Source organism: Saccopteryx bilineata, chromosome 1, assembly GCF_036850765.1.
Source record: "Saccopteryx bilineata isolate mSacBil1 chromosome 1, mSacBil1_pri_phased_curated, whole genome shotgun sequence".
NCBI classification, from domain to species: Eukaryota; Metazoa; Chordata; class Mammalia; order Chiroptera; family Emballonuridae; genus Saccopteryx; species Saccopteryx bilineata.
This window is the reverse complement of record NC_089490.1, coordinates 407,434,072-407,447,722: the sequence shown is the minus strand read 5'-3', so window position 1 is coordinate 407,447,722 and position 13,651 is coordinate 407,434,072.

Sequence of the window (13,651 nt, the reverse complement as noted above, 5' to 3'; positions counted from 1 at the left end):
TGAGGGCCCGAGGCTGTCAGTCAACTGTGAGTGGGAGTGGTGGGGAGCCTGGTGGGTAGGGAGGGGACATGAGTCAGAGGAGCCAGGCTGAAGCCCGATCTGGAGAGCTAAGCTAAGGGTGGGGTGGGGGGGAAGGGAAGGGAGGAGCCCGACAAGAGGTTGTGGACCTGGCTGACAGCAGGGATGACAGTGCAGGAGCAGAGGGGTCCCTGAGTGCGCGCAGGACTGCGCTCTGCCACCAGGCGGCGCCTTACCGCCTGACCAGTGCCGCGTCCTTGGAGGAGTCCGCTCGCGCCCTCTGCTGGCGACTCTGCATGCTGCCGCGCCTGGCGGCCAGGGGAGCGCCCCAGCACCTGCTTCCTGGGTGTCTTGACCTGCGTATCCCCAAAGAAGCCAGTGGGCCAATCCCGGGTCGGGGTGTCCACAGGGCCCAGTGTTGGATCAGTTGGTGAGAGCGTCGTCCCTATATGCCGAGGTTGCAGGTTCCATCCCTGGTCAAGGCACGTGCGAGAATTAACCAATGAATACATAGATAGGTGGAACAACAAACCAATGTTTCTCTCTCTCTCTTATTCTCTCTCTAAAATCAGTACGTTAAAATAAAAGCTATTCCAACAGGTCTCTCACTGATGGACAGGGGTGCCTGCAGGGAGCTCAATGCGGAGAATATTGGGCCTGGCAAGGCTGAATTAGGAGGGCTGTCCCTTGGTTGGTGGGCCATCAAGACAGGACCAGTTCCCAGCTCTGGAAAGCCCCACCCAGCTGGGACAGGCCGTACTGGACCTAGTCTGTCCAGCAGGGCTCGGTCAAGGGGAGCTGGAGTGGTCTCTGGTGCCCGCTGGGCCACCCCTGGAATTTGACCACCACAGCACCAACTCCACAGGAAAGGAAGGACCTCCGCCCACCTCCAGGCCAGAAATGTCTGCCTGTCTGAGTCTGGGAAGGACCCTGCAGACAGAGAGATGGGGCCCCAGGGGGAGGAGGGGAGGGTTGGGGGCAACGCCCCTCTGAAAACCCGCAGATCCCACTAATCTGGGACCACCAGGAGGTTACGGGCCCCTCAACAAGACCACCCCCACCTGCCTTACTAGGCTGAGCCCATTCCTCATAGTAGGATAAGCACCCCTGGCTCCACCTGCTCTGAATGGGGCCTCGGCTGGCTCAAGGATGCCCAAATTAGAGCCAGAGGTTGGGGCACTGCCCCGTGTCCAGCCTCCCACCCAGCCCTACCCAGCCGGGCTCCTCCGTCCCCAGCATGGTCTGGGCTTTGGGACACAGCCCCTGGGCTGAGTCACTTATCTCTTCAGAGCCCCAGAGCCTACGCTGCTTCCTAACTCCCTTCCTCTTTCCCCTCCCTCCACCCCATCCACAGGTCCCCGTCTCCTCTGTCCTCCTCTGTCCCCGCTTGCTTCCTAGACAGCCTTGTAGAGGCCCCAGCCTCCGAGCCCCTCAGCCCCCAATCTCTGAGCTCCCCGATCCCCTGACCAGCCGCCACTACCAAGGAGCTGCTGTTCTGAGGTGCCCTGGCCCCGGCTGTCTGCCCAGGCCGCTAGGCTCCCAGAAGGGGCTTCCCGCCATCTCCTTGTCGGGAACAGGCAGATGTGATGGTCCCAAGGTCACACAGGGTAGGTGTGAGGAGTCACTCGGTTTTTGACCTGAGGGCGTCAATATCTGGGGTCCGTAGTTAGGGGGTGGCTAAGAAAATCACCTGGCCTTAACTTCCTGGCATCCTGTTGAGTTGAGGGGGCCAGACACTGACCAAGAACAAGGCTCAGAGGGCCAGGCCACCTGCCCGGAGCCCCCGATTGGAGGGAGGGATGGGTACAAAGTCAATTGGCCTCTCACCACTTACCTCCCTGCCTCCCAGTGCAGACTGCTCAAGCAGGAAAGAGGGAGGGTCCCAGTGGGGGCAGGTCTGCAGAGGGGCTGACTATGGGCAGAGGGGGTCCACACCCTGGGTGAACGTGGAGCTGCCCACCCAGTACCCGCTGTGTGCCCAGCTGTGCTCCACAAAGGTCTCCACCAACAAGGTTCTCTCTGTCTTGGGGACAGGGGTGTCTTTGTGTCCCAACCTCCACCAGCATGGCTCTAATGCCTCTTCTCCCCTCCCCCACGGTGCCCTGGGCCCTGAGTCCAGCCCAGCTGGCCCAGAGGCAAGAGGGGCTGCCTGTGCTGTTTAAGAACACCTCCTTTTTTTTTTTCCTTTCTTTTTTCCTTCTTTATTACTCACTTGATCTTTTTTTTTTTTTTACTTGAGAACACCTCCTTTTTTAAAGCTTTTTCAAATTGTTTGATCACGAGGTTAAGGCACACTCTGGTACAGGGGTAGGATGTTCCTCGCGCTGCTCCTGTATCGAGCTGCCAGGCACAAAACAGAGAGGACCCGGCGAAGGGGGCGCTCAGCGGGGACGCGCTCTTGGTTGGGGGGGGCCCTGAGAAGATGGCTCTGTCTGCAGACACATCGAAGGAGCCTTATGACGCCCCACCCCCACTCCGCCCGAAGTGAATGAACCTCAGAGCGATTAGACTCGGGTCAGACGCAACACTACCAAGTTCATAAGGGAAACCGTGGGTGCTGTCTGTGCTGAAGTTGACCAAGAACGTCCCGTACAGCCTGACCTGTGGTGGCGCAGTGGATAAAGCGTCAACCTGGAAACACTGAGATTGCCGGTTCAAAACCCTGGGCTTACCTGGTCAAGGCACATATGGGAGTTGATGCTTCCTGCTCCTCCCCCCTTCTCTCTCTCTCTCTCTCCCCCCTCTCTATAATGAATAAATAAAATCCTTAAAAAAAAAAAAGAAAAATATAAGAACGTCCCGTACAAAAACCTTCACAACAAGTGGTTGAGTCTGTCTTCATGAACACGAGGGGGTTGCATTCACCAAAGGGGTCACGAGGTCGGCTAACGGGAGCTGCCCATTGTAGAGCTTGTCCATGTTTAATTTTTTTTTTTTTTTTTTTTTTTTTGTATTTTTCTGAAGCTGGAAACGGGGAGGCAGTCAGACAGACTCCCGCATGCTCCTGACCGGGATCCACCCGGCACACCCACCAGGGGGTGATGCTCTGCCCCTCCGGGGCGTTGCTTTGTCACCTGGGGCAGAGGCCAAGGAGCCGTCTCCAGCGCCCGGGCCATCTTTTGCTCCAATGGAGCCTTGGCTGCGGGAGGGGAAGAGAGAGACAGAGAGGAAGGAGAGGGGAAGGGGTGGAGAAGCAGATGGGCGCTTCTCCTGTGTGCCCTGGCCGGGAATCGAACCCGACACTTCCGCACACCAGGCCGACACTCTACCACTGAGCCAACCTGCCAGGGCAACTTGTCCATGTTTAAATTGGCAAGGAGTGGACGGCAGGTCTCGGGAGGGGGGTGTCTTCGGGTCCTCTGGGGGCCTATGACCCTTGTAGCTCTCTGCCACTTCGTAACATGACAGCTGAGTTAAAGGCTGAATTGTTTATCTCCCATCCTCCAAATTCATGTATGATAAGGTCATTAGGTTGGGCCCTAACTCATCTTACTGATGTGCTTATAATAAGGAAATTTGGACACATACACGAGGCAGGAAAGCGCGGTGAGAAACCGGGAAGTTCCCTCCTGGGCGGAATAAGGGAAACTGAGACTCAACCCAACAGTTTGAGCCCTTTAAAGACTGGCCTGGATCCTTGTCCCTCTTTGATAAGGTTCTTTTCTTTAAAGATTTTTTTTTATCGATTAATTTAGAGAGAAGGGAGAGAGAGAGAGAGAAAGAGAAAGAAGGGAGAGAAGCAGAAAGCATCAACTCATAGTAGTTGCTTCTCATATGGACCTTGGACCTTGACCGGGAAAGCCCAGGGTTTTGAACTGGTGACCTCAGCATTCCAGGTCAACGGTTTATCCACTGTGCCACCACAGGTCAGGTGATGATGTGCTTTAAAAATAAAACTAACCAGGCCCTGGCCGGTTGGCTCAGTGGTAGTGCTCAGCCCGGCATGTGGATGTTCTGGTCTCAATTTCTGGCCAGGGCACACAGGAGAAGCGCCCATCTGCTTCTCCACCCTTCCCCCTCTCCTTCCTCTCTGTCTCTCTCTTCCCCTCCCTCAGCCAAGGCTCCATTGGAGCAAAGTTGGCCTGGGCACTAAGGATGACTCCATGGCCTCCACCTCAGGTGCTAGAATGGCTCCAGTTGCAATGGAGCAATGGCCCCAGATGGGCAGAGCATCACCCCCTGGTGGGCATGCCAGGTGGATCCCAATCGGGCGCATGTGGGACTCTGTCTCTCTGCCTCCCTGCTTCTCACTTCAGAAAAAATACAAAAATAAATAAAAATAAAACTAACCAGAAAATATCCCTGACTCCCTCTTTATTCACGGTTTGATGAATCAACATATTGAAGGACACACCTGGAAAGCTAATGAATGTTCTGTTAAGACCTTCCCATGAGACCTCTCCTAGGATACCCACCAGCTAAAGAAAGATACAAAGTCTTGCCCTGGCCGGATAGCTCAGCTGGTTGGAGCGTCGTCCCGAAAGGAGGTTGCTGGTAGATCCTGCTTAGGGCAGATACAGGAACAGATCTATGTTCCTCTCTCTTTCTCTCTCATCTCCCCTTCATCTCTCTGTGAAATCAATTAAAAAATAAAATAAATAAATGCCTGACCAGTGGTCCAGTAGTGAGTGGTGCAGTGGATAAAACGTTGAAATGGAACACTGAGGTTGCCAATTCAAAACCCCAGGCTTGCCGGGTCAGGGCACATATGAGAAGCAACTACTATGAGTGGATGCTTCTTGCTCCTCCTCCTTTCTCTCTCTCTCTCTCTCTCTCTCTCTCTCTCTCTCTCAAAATATAGTGGTATTAAAATTTTTTAAAATAAAATACAGAAGAGAAATAAGCCTCAAGACAAAGGACCCAGCATGGACTATCTCTAGAGCACGCCTATGCCTCTCCCTTAGGCCTGTATCTCTGCTCTTTCTCCTAAACCCTAAGGGTCCCCATGAGACTGGCAACCTGTCCCGGGCTTAAATCCCTTCCTTCCTTTCACTGTCCGCAGCTGTAAAAAAAAAAAAAAGCTCTCAAAATCACCTGGACTCAGCCTGACCTGTGGTGGCGCAGTGGGATAAAGCATCGACCTGGAACACTGAGGTCGCCGGTTCAAAACCTTGGGCTTGCCTGGTCAAGGCACATATGGGAGTTGATGCCTCCTGCTCCTCCCCACCTTCTCTCTCTCTCTCTCTTTCTCTCTCTCTCTCCCTCTTTCTCTCTCACTCCTCTCTCTCTAAAAATCAATAAATAAAATTTTTTAAAAATCTAAAAAATAGGCCTGACCTGTGGTGGCGCAGTGGATAAAGCCTTGACCTAGAATGCTGAGGTCGCCAGTTTGAAACCCTGGGCTTGCCTGGTCAAGGCACATATGGGAGTTGATGCCTCCTGCTCCTCCCCACCTTTTCTCTCTCTCTCTCTTTCTCTCTTCTCTGAAATGGATAAATAAAATAAAAATAATTTTAAAAAAATCTAAAAAATAAAATATCAGCCTGACCAGGTGGTGGCGCAGTAGATAGAACGTTGGACTGGGATGCAGAGGACCCAGGTTCGAGACCCCAAGGTCTCCAGCTTGAGCGCAGGCTCATCTGGTTTGAGCAAAAAGCTCACCGGCTTGGACCCAAGGTGGCTGGCTCCAGCAAGGGGTTACTCGGTCTGCTGAGGCCCGCGGTCAAGGCACATATGAGAAAGCAATCAATGAACAACTAAGAAGTCGCAACGTGCAACAAAAATGATTGATGCTTCTCATCTCTCTCTGTTCCTGTCTGTCTGTCCCCGTCTATCTCTGCCTCTGTAAAAAAAAAAAAAAAAAAAAAAAAAAAAAAATATATATATATATATATATATATATATATATATATATATATATATATATATATATGAAGTGGTATTTAAAAAAAAAAAATCACCTGGACTCATGTTGTGACATCTCTCCTGCACAAAGTCAAGAATCCACACACTCCCAGCCCGCTGGAGGCAGACGCGTCCCTGGTCTGTCCCGCTCTGGTAACAAATGCACCCACGGAGAATAATGTCATGTGAAGATGGAGGCAGAGATGGGCCTCAGGAAACTCATCCGTGACCAGCCTTTCCCCCTGGGCTCATGTTCCCTCAGCTGGTGCAAAGTGCCCCCTGGGTGAGCCCCCCACCCCCGGGGCCCCCCTCCTCCCCAGCACACGCTCCTGGGGAAAGAGGCGCCAGAGCCAGTGAGGGCGTGCGTCCCTGTGAATCAGCAACGTCCCTAGTTTACCGTCACCCAGTCTCGGCTGGTGAGGAACGGGGTGTCGCCCAGGCACCCCGCTGCGCCCGGACACGGGTGCCACCCCATGTGCACGTGAGCTGACCTGGTCACTGACCCAGGTGAGGGGTCCTTCCTCCACATTGGACGAGGGACCTTGTCATTTCAAGGACAACAACAGTCTTGGCTCCATTGAAAATTTAAGCTTTCGGCCCTGGCCGGTTGGCTCAGCGGTAGAGCGTTGGCCTGGTGTGCAGAAGTCCCGGGTTCGATTCCGGGCCAGGGCACACAGGAGAAGCGCCCATCTGCTTCTCCACCCCTCCCCCTCTCCTTCCTCTCTGTCTCTCTCTTCCCCTCCCGCAGCCGAGGCTCCATTGGAGCAAAAGATGGCCCAGGCGCTGGGGATGGCTCCTTGGCCTCTGCCCCAGGCGCTAGAGTGGCTCTGGTAGCAACAAAGCGACGCCCCTGGTGGGCAGAGCATCGCCCCCTGGTGGGCGTGCCGGGTGGATCCCGGTCGGGTGCATGCGGGAGTCTGTCTGACTGCCTCCCCGTTTCCAGCTTCAGAAAAAAAAGGAAAAAAAAGGAACCTAACACATAAAAAAAAAAAAAAAGAAAAGAAAATTTGAGCTTTCAAGTGGAAATAAGAGTTTTGGAAGCTGCCCATCCCGGGACAGCCTCCTGACCTCCAGACTGTCCTGACAGGCGTGTGGTGGTGTGAGCGCTCGTGGCGGGAGTTCCTCACTGGAAACGGGATGTGTCCACACGCGGACGTCCGTGACTCTGGGGACCAGTGCAGGCTGCTCCGGAGTCACCACGGGCCAGAGACCCCTCGCAGAGCAAACAGGACCGGGGTCCTGGCGTGACGGAGTGACGTGTGCTGCTGTGTCCATGGTCCTGATCGCCCTCCGCCCTCAGGGAGCTGCCACCTGTCGGGGTTTGGTGTTGTATCAAAGGAGAAAGTCCACAGTTCCCCGAAAAGGGGGTAATCCTGCCTTTCCAGCCAGAGACCTGTGTGAGGCCGGATTTCCTCGTCCACGTCAGCCCAGGCAGCGCTGACCACAGATGGCAGGGGGTAGGGGGAATTCCACAGGATGGTACTCCTCCTCTCACTATATTGGTTTTAAAAATAAAGGGGGGGGTCCCTGGATTACAACAGTCTCGCCATACGACGTTTCGAGTTTACAATGCTCACTCCCATAAAAACTTTAAACAATTGAGATGTGAGTGTTTTGGCTTACGCCATTAGCACGTGGTACTTACGGACTACTGGGTGGGCGAAATAGTTTGGTTGCCTGAATGGAAGAATACATGGTATTCTTTTTCTGTGGCTTAGTAGTGTTCTTATGTTCTAGATGAGGATTTGACAACTGTGTTAGGATAGGTAAGTGACTTAGGCTAGGGTGTGTTTCAACTTACACCAAAATCTGGGTTATGTCACTGTCGTAGGAACGGAACCGTGTCATAGCTCGAGGACCTCCTGTCATTGCTTTTCACAGAAGTATTATCTTTACATGTTGAATACCAACTCTCCAAAATGCCACCCAGTGACTTGTTGATAAAGTTACATGGCCTCGCCCGATCAGGCCGTGGCATAGTGGATAGAGCATCGGACTGGGACTCGAAGGACCCAGGTTCGGAACCCCGAGGTCGTCGGCTTGAGTGAGGGTTCATCTGGTTTGAGCAAGGCTCATCAGCTTGAGCCCAGAGTGGCTGGCTTGAGCAAGGGGTTACTCGGTCTGCTGTAGCCCCACGGTCAAGGCACATATGAGAAAGCAATCAATGAACAACTAAGATGCTGCAACAAAGAACTGATGCTTCTCATCTCTTTCCCTTCCTATCCCTATCTGTCCCTATCTGTCTCTCTCTGTCCCTGTCATGTAGGTGAGCTACGTGGGCTCACCTCCCTTGAGGTGGGGCCTGAGGGGTGAGAGGACAGTGCTGGGTATGTGAGGTTTTGGGGTCTGGACTAAGCAGGATTTTGGAGGCGTGGGTAGGATGGGCCAGTTCAGGATTGGTGGGCATCTAAGGGTGGGCAGTGAGTTTGGAGAATCACTGGGCCAGCTGAGCCCTCCACCACTTTCAGGAAGGTCCTGAAATGAGAGGGTATTTGCAACCCTCTTCCTGGAGTGTTTCCTGGTCTGGTGCAGCGGTCAGCTGTGTGGTGTAAGAGGCTTTGTGCAATGGCCTGACTCTGTTCTTTTTTTTTTTTTTTTCAAGTGAGAGGTGGGGAGATGGAGAGACAGACTCCCCGACTGGGATCCACCAGACAACTCCTGTCTGGGGCCAATGCTCAAATCAGCTGAGCCATCCTCAGCACCTGGGCCGACACTTGAACCAATCGAGCCACTGGTTGCAAGAGGGAGAGAGAGAAGGGGGAGAGGGAGGGGAAGAGAAGCAGATGGTCGCTTCTCCTGTGTGCCCTGACCGGGGGTTGAAGCCAGGAGGTGCACATGCCCGCCGACGTGCTGTCCACTGAGCTACCTGGCCAGGGCCATGTCACTGTTCTCGTAAGAGGAATGAGAAAGTGCACGTCTTTGGATTTTCAGTTTTGCTTCCTACTACAGTAAATATCGATAGAGGTAACCCACATAAACAAAATCTTCTGGGGTCCAAATAACTTCTGAGTGTGTACAGGTGTCCTGAGGCCCCAAAGTCTGAGAGTCGTTGGTGGAGAATCTACACGGAAAACTCCCGCAGAACAGCAGGATTCAGCCAGGAACGGGGCGCTTGCAGGGGAACCCTCAGGCTTACAGTCCTTGAGCAGGTGCTCAACCCTGGTCATCAGGGAAAGGCAAGGAAAACCCATGTCACCTGTCGGATTGGAGAAAGTAGGAAGCTGACCAGTGCCGGTGTTGGGAGCAGGGGACGGGGGACTGGCGAGCTCTGCTGGGCTTAGTCGTCAGCGCCCCCCCAGCAGCCCAGCTCCTGTGGTGTGTCCCCAGGACCCTCCCATGGGTCCACTCTGTGGACGTGAGGATGAGGAGAGCCTGAGGTGGGTGCCACGGGAGAGCCACGTGGAAAGGAGGCACAGTGTCCACTTAGAACAGATGCAGGAGAAGAAAAGTGTGCGTGAAAAGATCACCCATAAATTCCATAACTTAAAGAAAGAAAAATAAAATATTAGAAACAACACAGGCTGGCCTGTGGTGGTGCAGTGGATAGAAGGTCGACCTGGAACGCTGAGGTCGCTGGTTCGAAACCCCGGGCTTGCCCAGTCAAGGCACATATGAGAAGCAATCAGTGAACAACTAAAGTGAAGCAACAACGATGTTGCTCCCTTTGTCTCTCTCTCTCTCCCTCTCTCTCTCTCTCCCTCTCTCTCTCTCTCTCACTCCCTCCTTATCTCTCTCTAAAATCAATAAATAGCCCTGGCTGGAGAGCTCAGTTGGTTAGAGCATCATCCCGAAGCACAGAGGTTGCTGGTTCGATCCCCAGTCAGGGCACATACAAGAATCAACCAAGGGCCCTGGCTGGTTTGCTCAGTGTTAGTGTTAGACTGATGTGTGGGAGTCCCAGGTTCGATTCCCGGCCAGGGCACATAGGAGAAGCACACATCTGCTTCTCCACCCCCCCCTTCCTCTCTGTCTCTCTCTTCCTCTCCCGCAGCCAAGGCTTCATTGGAGCAAAGTTGGCCCGGGCGCTGAGGATGGCCCCATGGCCTCCGCCTCAGGCACTAGAATGGCTCTGGTTGCAATGGAGCAACACCCCAGATGGGCAGAGCATCGCCCCCTGGTGGGCATGCCTGGTGGATCCCGGTTGGGTGCATGCGGGAGTCTTGTCTGCCTACCTGCTTCTCACTTCAGAAAAATACAAAAAAGAATCAACCAATGAACGCATAAATAAGTAGAACACAATTGATGTTTACATCTCTCTCTCTCCCCCTTCCTCTGTATAAAATCAATTAAAAAGTTTTTTCAGGCCCTGGCCAGTTAGGCTCAGCGGAGGAGCGTCGGCCTGGCGTGCGGGGGACCAGGGTTCGATTCCGGGCTGGGGCACATAGGAGAAGCGCCCATTTGCTTCTCCACCCCCCCTCCTTCCTCTCTGTCTCTCTCTTCCCCTCCCGCAGCCAAGGCTCCATTGGAGCGAGGATGGCCCGGGCGCTGGGGATGGCTCCTTGGCCTCTGCCCCAGGCGCTGGAGTGGCTCTGGTCGTGGCAGAGCGACGCCCTGGAGGGGCGGAGCATCGCCCCCTGGTGGGCAGAGCGTTGCCCCTGGTGGGCGTGCCGGGTGGATCCCGGTCCGGCGCATGCGCGAGTCTGTCTGACTGTCTCTCCCCATTTCCAGCTTCGGAGGAATACGGAAAAAGAAAAAAAAAACACACGTTTTTTCATTGCTAGAAAAGCTCACAAAAGTCAGGAAACCAGTTTACTTGATAGATTGCTGATTTATTATTGTTTATTGGACAAGATACCTCCAAACAGACTCCCTCCAGCCTGGCTGAAGGTCCCGTCAGGTGCTGTGGAGGCACCCTATGCTGCTGAGCTCCGGGATCTGACTCTTGGTGTACATATGACACCCATGAAGGCACCAGACCCCGACTGGTGATGCACACGGTCTGGTGACCTGAATCTAGAGCTGTCTGAAAATGCAGGCAGGCACCTTTCCCAGAATGGCCAGAGCAGGCCTATGTGGCCTCTTTTTTTTTTACTATTAACTTTTATTTCATGTTTCACTTTTCCTTGTGATCTAGTGGTAAAGGGTGAACTTTGAGTTATTGAATTTGTTCTCAAGAACTTGGATCTAGCCTGACCAGGCAGTGGCGCAACGGATAGAGCGTTGGACTGAGATGTGGAGGACCCAGGTTCGAGACCTCAAGGTCGCCAGCTTGAGTGTAGGCTTATCTGGTTTGAGCAAAGCTCATCAGCTTGAACCCAAGGTCACTGGCTCGAGCAAGGGGTCACTGGGTCTGTTGAAGGCCCGCGGTCAAGGCACATATGAGAAAGCAATCAATGAACAACTAACGTGTCACAACGAAAAACTGATGATTAATGCTTCTCATCTCTCTCCCTTCCTGTCTGTCTGTCCCTGTCTATCCCTCTCTCTGACTCTCTCTCTGTCTCTGTAAAAAAAAAAACAACACCAAAAAACAAAAAGAACTTGGATCTAGCCTGACCTGTGGTGGCGCAGTGGGTGGAGTCTGGACCTGGAATGCTGAGGTCGCCGGTTTGAAACCCTGGACTTGCCTAGTCAAGGCCCAACCAACAAACAACAAGCAAGCAGTGAACAACTAAAATGAAGAAACTATACTTTTTGCTCCCCAAGTGCCCTGTAAAAATCAATAAATAAAATCTTTTGTGTATGTGTGTGTGGTAGAGACAGAGAGAGAGTCAGAGAGAGGGATAGACAGGGACAGACAGACAGGAAGGGAGAGAGATGAGAAGCATCAATCATCAGTTTTTCGTTGCGACACCTTAGTTGTTCATTGATTGCTTCCTCTTTTTTTATTTTTTTTATTTTATTTATTGATTTTTAGAGAGAGAGGAGTGAGAGAGAGAGAGAGAGAGAGAGAGAAGGGGGAGGAGCAGGAAGCATCAACTCCCATATGTTCCTTGACCAGGCAAGCCCAAGGTTTTGAACCGGCAACCTCAGTGTTCCAGGTTGATGCTTTATCCCACTGTGCCACCACAGGTCAGGCTTGATTGCTTTCTCATATGTGCCTTGACTGGGGGGGGGCTACAGCAGACTGAGTGACCCCTTGCTCGAGCCAGCGACCTTGAGTCCAAGCTGGTGAGCTTTTGCTCAAACCAGATGAGCTTGAGCTTAAGCTGGCGACCTCGGGGTATCGAACCTGGGTCCTTCCGCATCCCAGTCCGATGCTCTATCCACTGCGTCACCGCCTGGTCAGGCTCTCTTCTCTCTAAAATCAGTAAATAAAATCTTTTTTTTTTAAAGGGGGAATGATAAAGACTGACAGACTTTAAGATAACAGGATCTGTGGAAGGAGTGCAGGCTGTGGGTGGTGTTCTCACACTCAACCCTGTGTGTGCCCTTTGTCCTGCACTTGCTCATCTGACTCAACCCGTCAGCCCTCCACCTCCCCTCAGGACAAATCACCCTGACCCAGCCCGGTTTTCTTCCCCGTCATGGTGTTCTGCCTTGTCACATTCTGGGTCCAAACCCCATTGCCTCTCCCACACCCGCCCAGAGGAGCAGAAGGAACAGGTGGTGGAACCCACTGGCCACACCCGGGTTGGGTCGGCCTCATCTCACTGACTCACACCTGACCCTCTCCAGGGTGCCAACCTAACAACATGCCCCTCTCATCCCTGTGGTTCCCCCTCCCTTCTCAGCTCCTGGATTTGCTTCCTTAGATATCCCTGAAAAAGTGAAGGGGTCAGCAGAGCTGCTGGGCACGCCCCCAGCAGCCTGCCCACCTGCCCCATCTGTGCCCAGGTCTGTTGCTTGACCCACCTATCACCCTCGATGTCCTGGCTGGTGACAAAAGCCACTCTTGCTTGCAGGAGTGCCCTGGATCCTAGCCCTTGTCCAGCTGGGGTCCTGGCTGAACACATGCTTCTCCTCTTCTGTCCCTGGGCACAAAGCGTGGTCATTTCTCCCCACGCCACCAGCCCTGCTCCCTTCACAGCAAAACCTCCAGTGCGCTGAGAAGTTTGCACTGTCTACCCCTCTTCCTTCTCCTTCCCACCTGGCAAGGTCAGTACTGAGGTCCAAAAGGCCACGCACAAGGCCTTGAGCCCATCTTCCCCTGGTGTCTGGCTCTCTCTCCTTCTCCCTTGACTGTCTCTGGAGCCAGGCCCAACCTCCAACTTCCCTCCCCAGACACTTGCCAGGTGGACCTGTGTCTGACACAGGCCTCGATCCACAAAGAACAAATCAATTGGAGTTGCCTGACCAGGTGGTGACGCAGTGGATAGAGTGTCGGACTGGGATGCGGAAGAACCGGGTTCAAGACCCCGAGGTCGCCAGCTTGAGCAAAAAACTCACCAGCTTGACCCAAGGTCACTGGCTGGAGCAAGGGGATACTCAGTCTGCTGAAGGCCCGCGGTCAAGGCACATATGAGAAAGCAATCAATGAACAACTAAGGTGTCCTAACGAAAAACTGATGATTGATGCTTCTCATCTCTCTTCGTTCCTGTCTGTCTGTCCGAATCTATCGCCCTCTCTGTCTCTGTAAAAAAAAAAAAAAAAATCCAGTCCTCGGGACACCCGGCGAACTTAGCGCTACTTAGCCAGGCAAGATTCCAGAACCAACGGCAAGGAAGAACCGGACCCTCCCTGCGGCTCTGAATCTGCAGGGGACGGTGAAACCAAGGGGCCACGCTTCGCCCAAGCTGGCCCCTTCCCAGGCACCAGGCACATGTGACCCCATTGGGGGCCTGGAGGGGTGGCCTGGCCTGAAAGAAGCAGGTGCACCCTGGGTGCCGGCGGTGGGCAGTGGCCCAA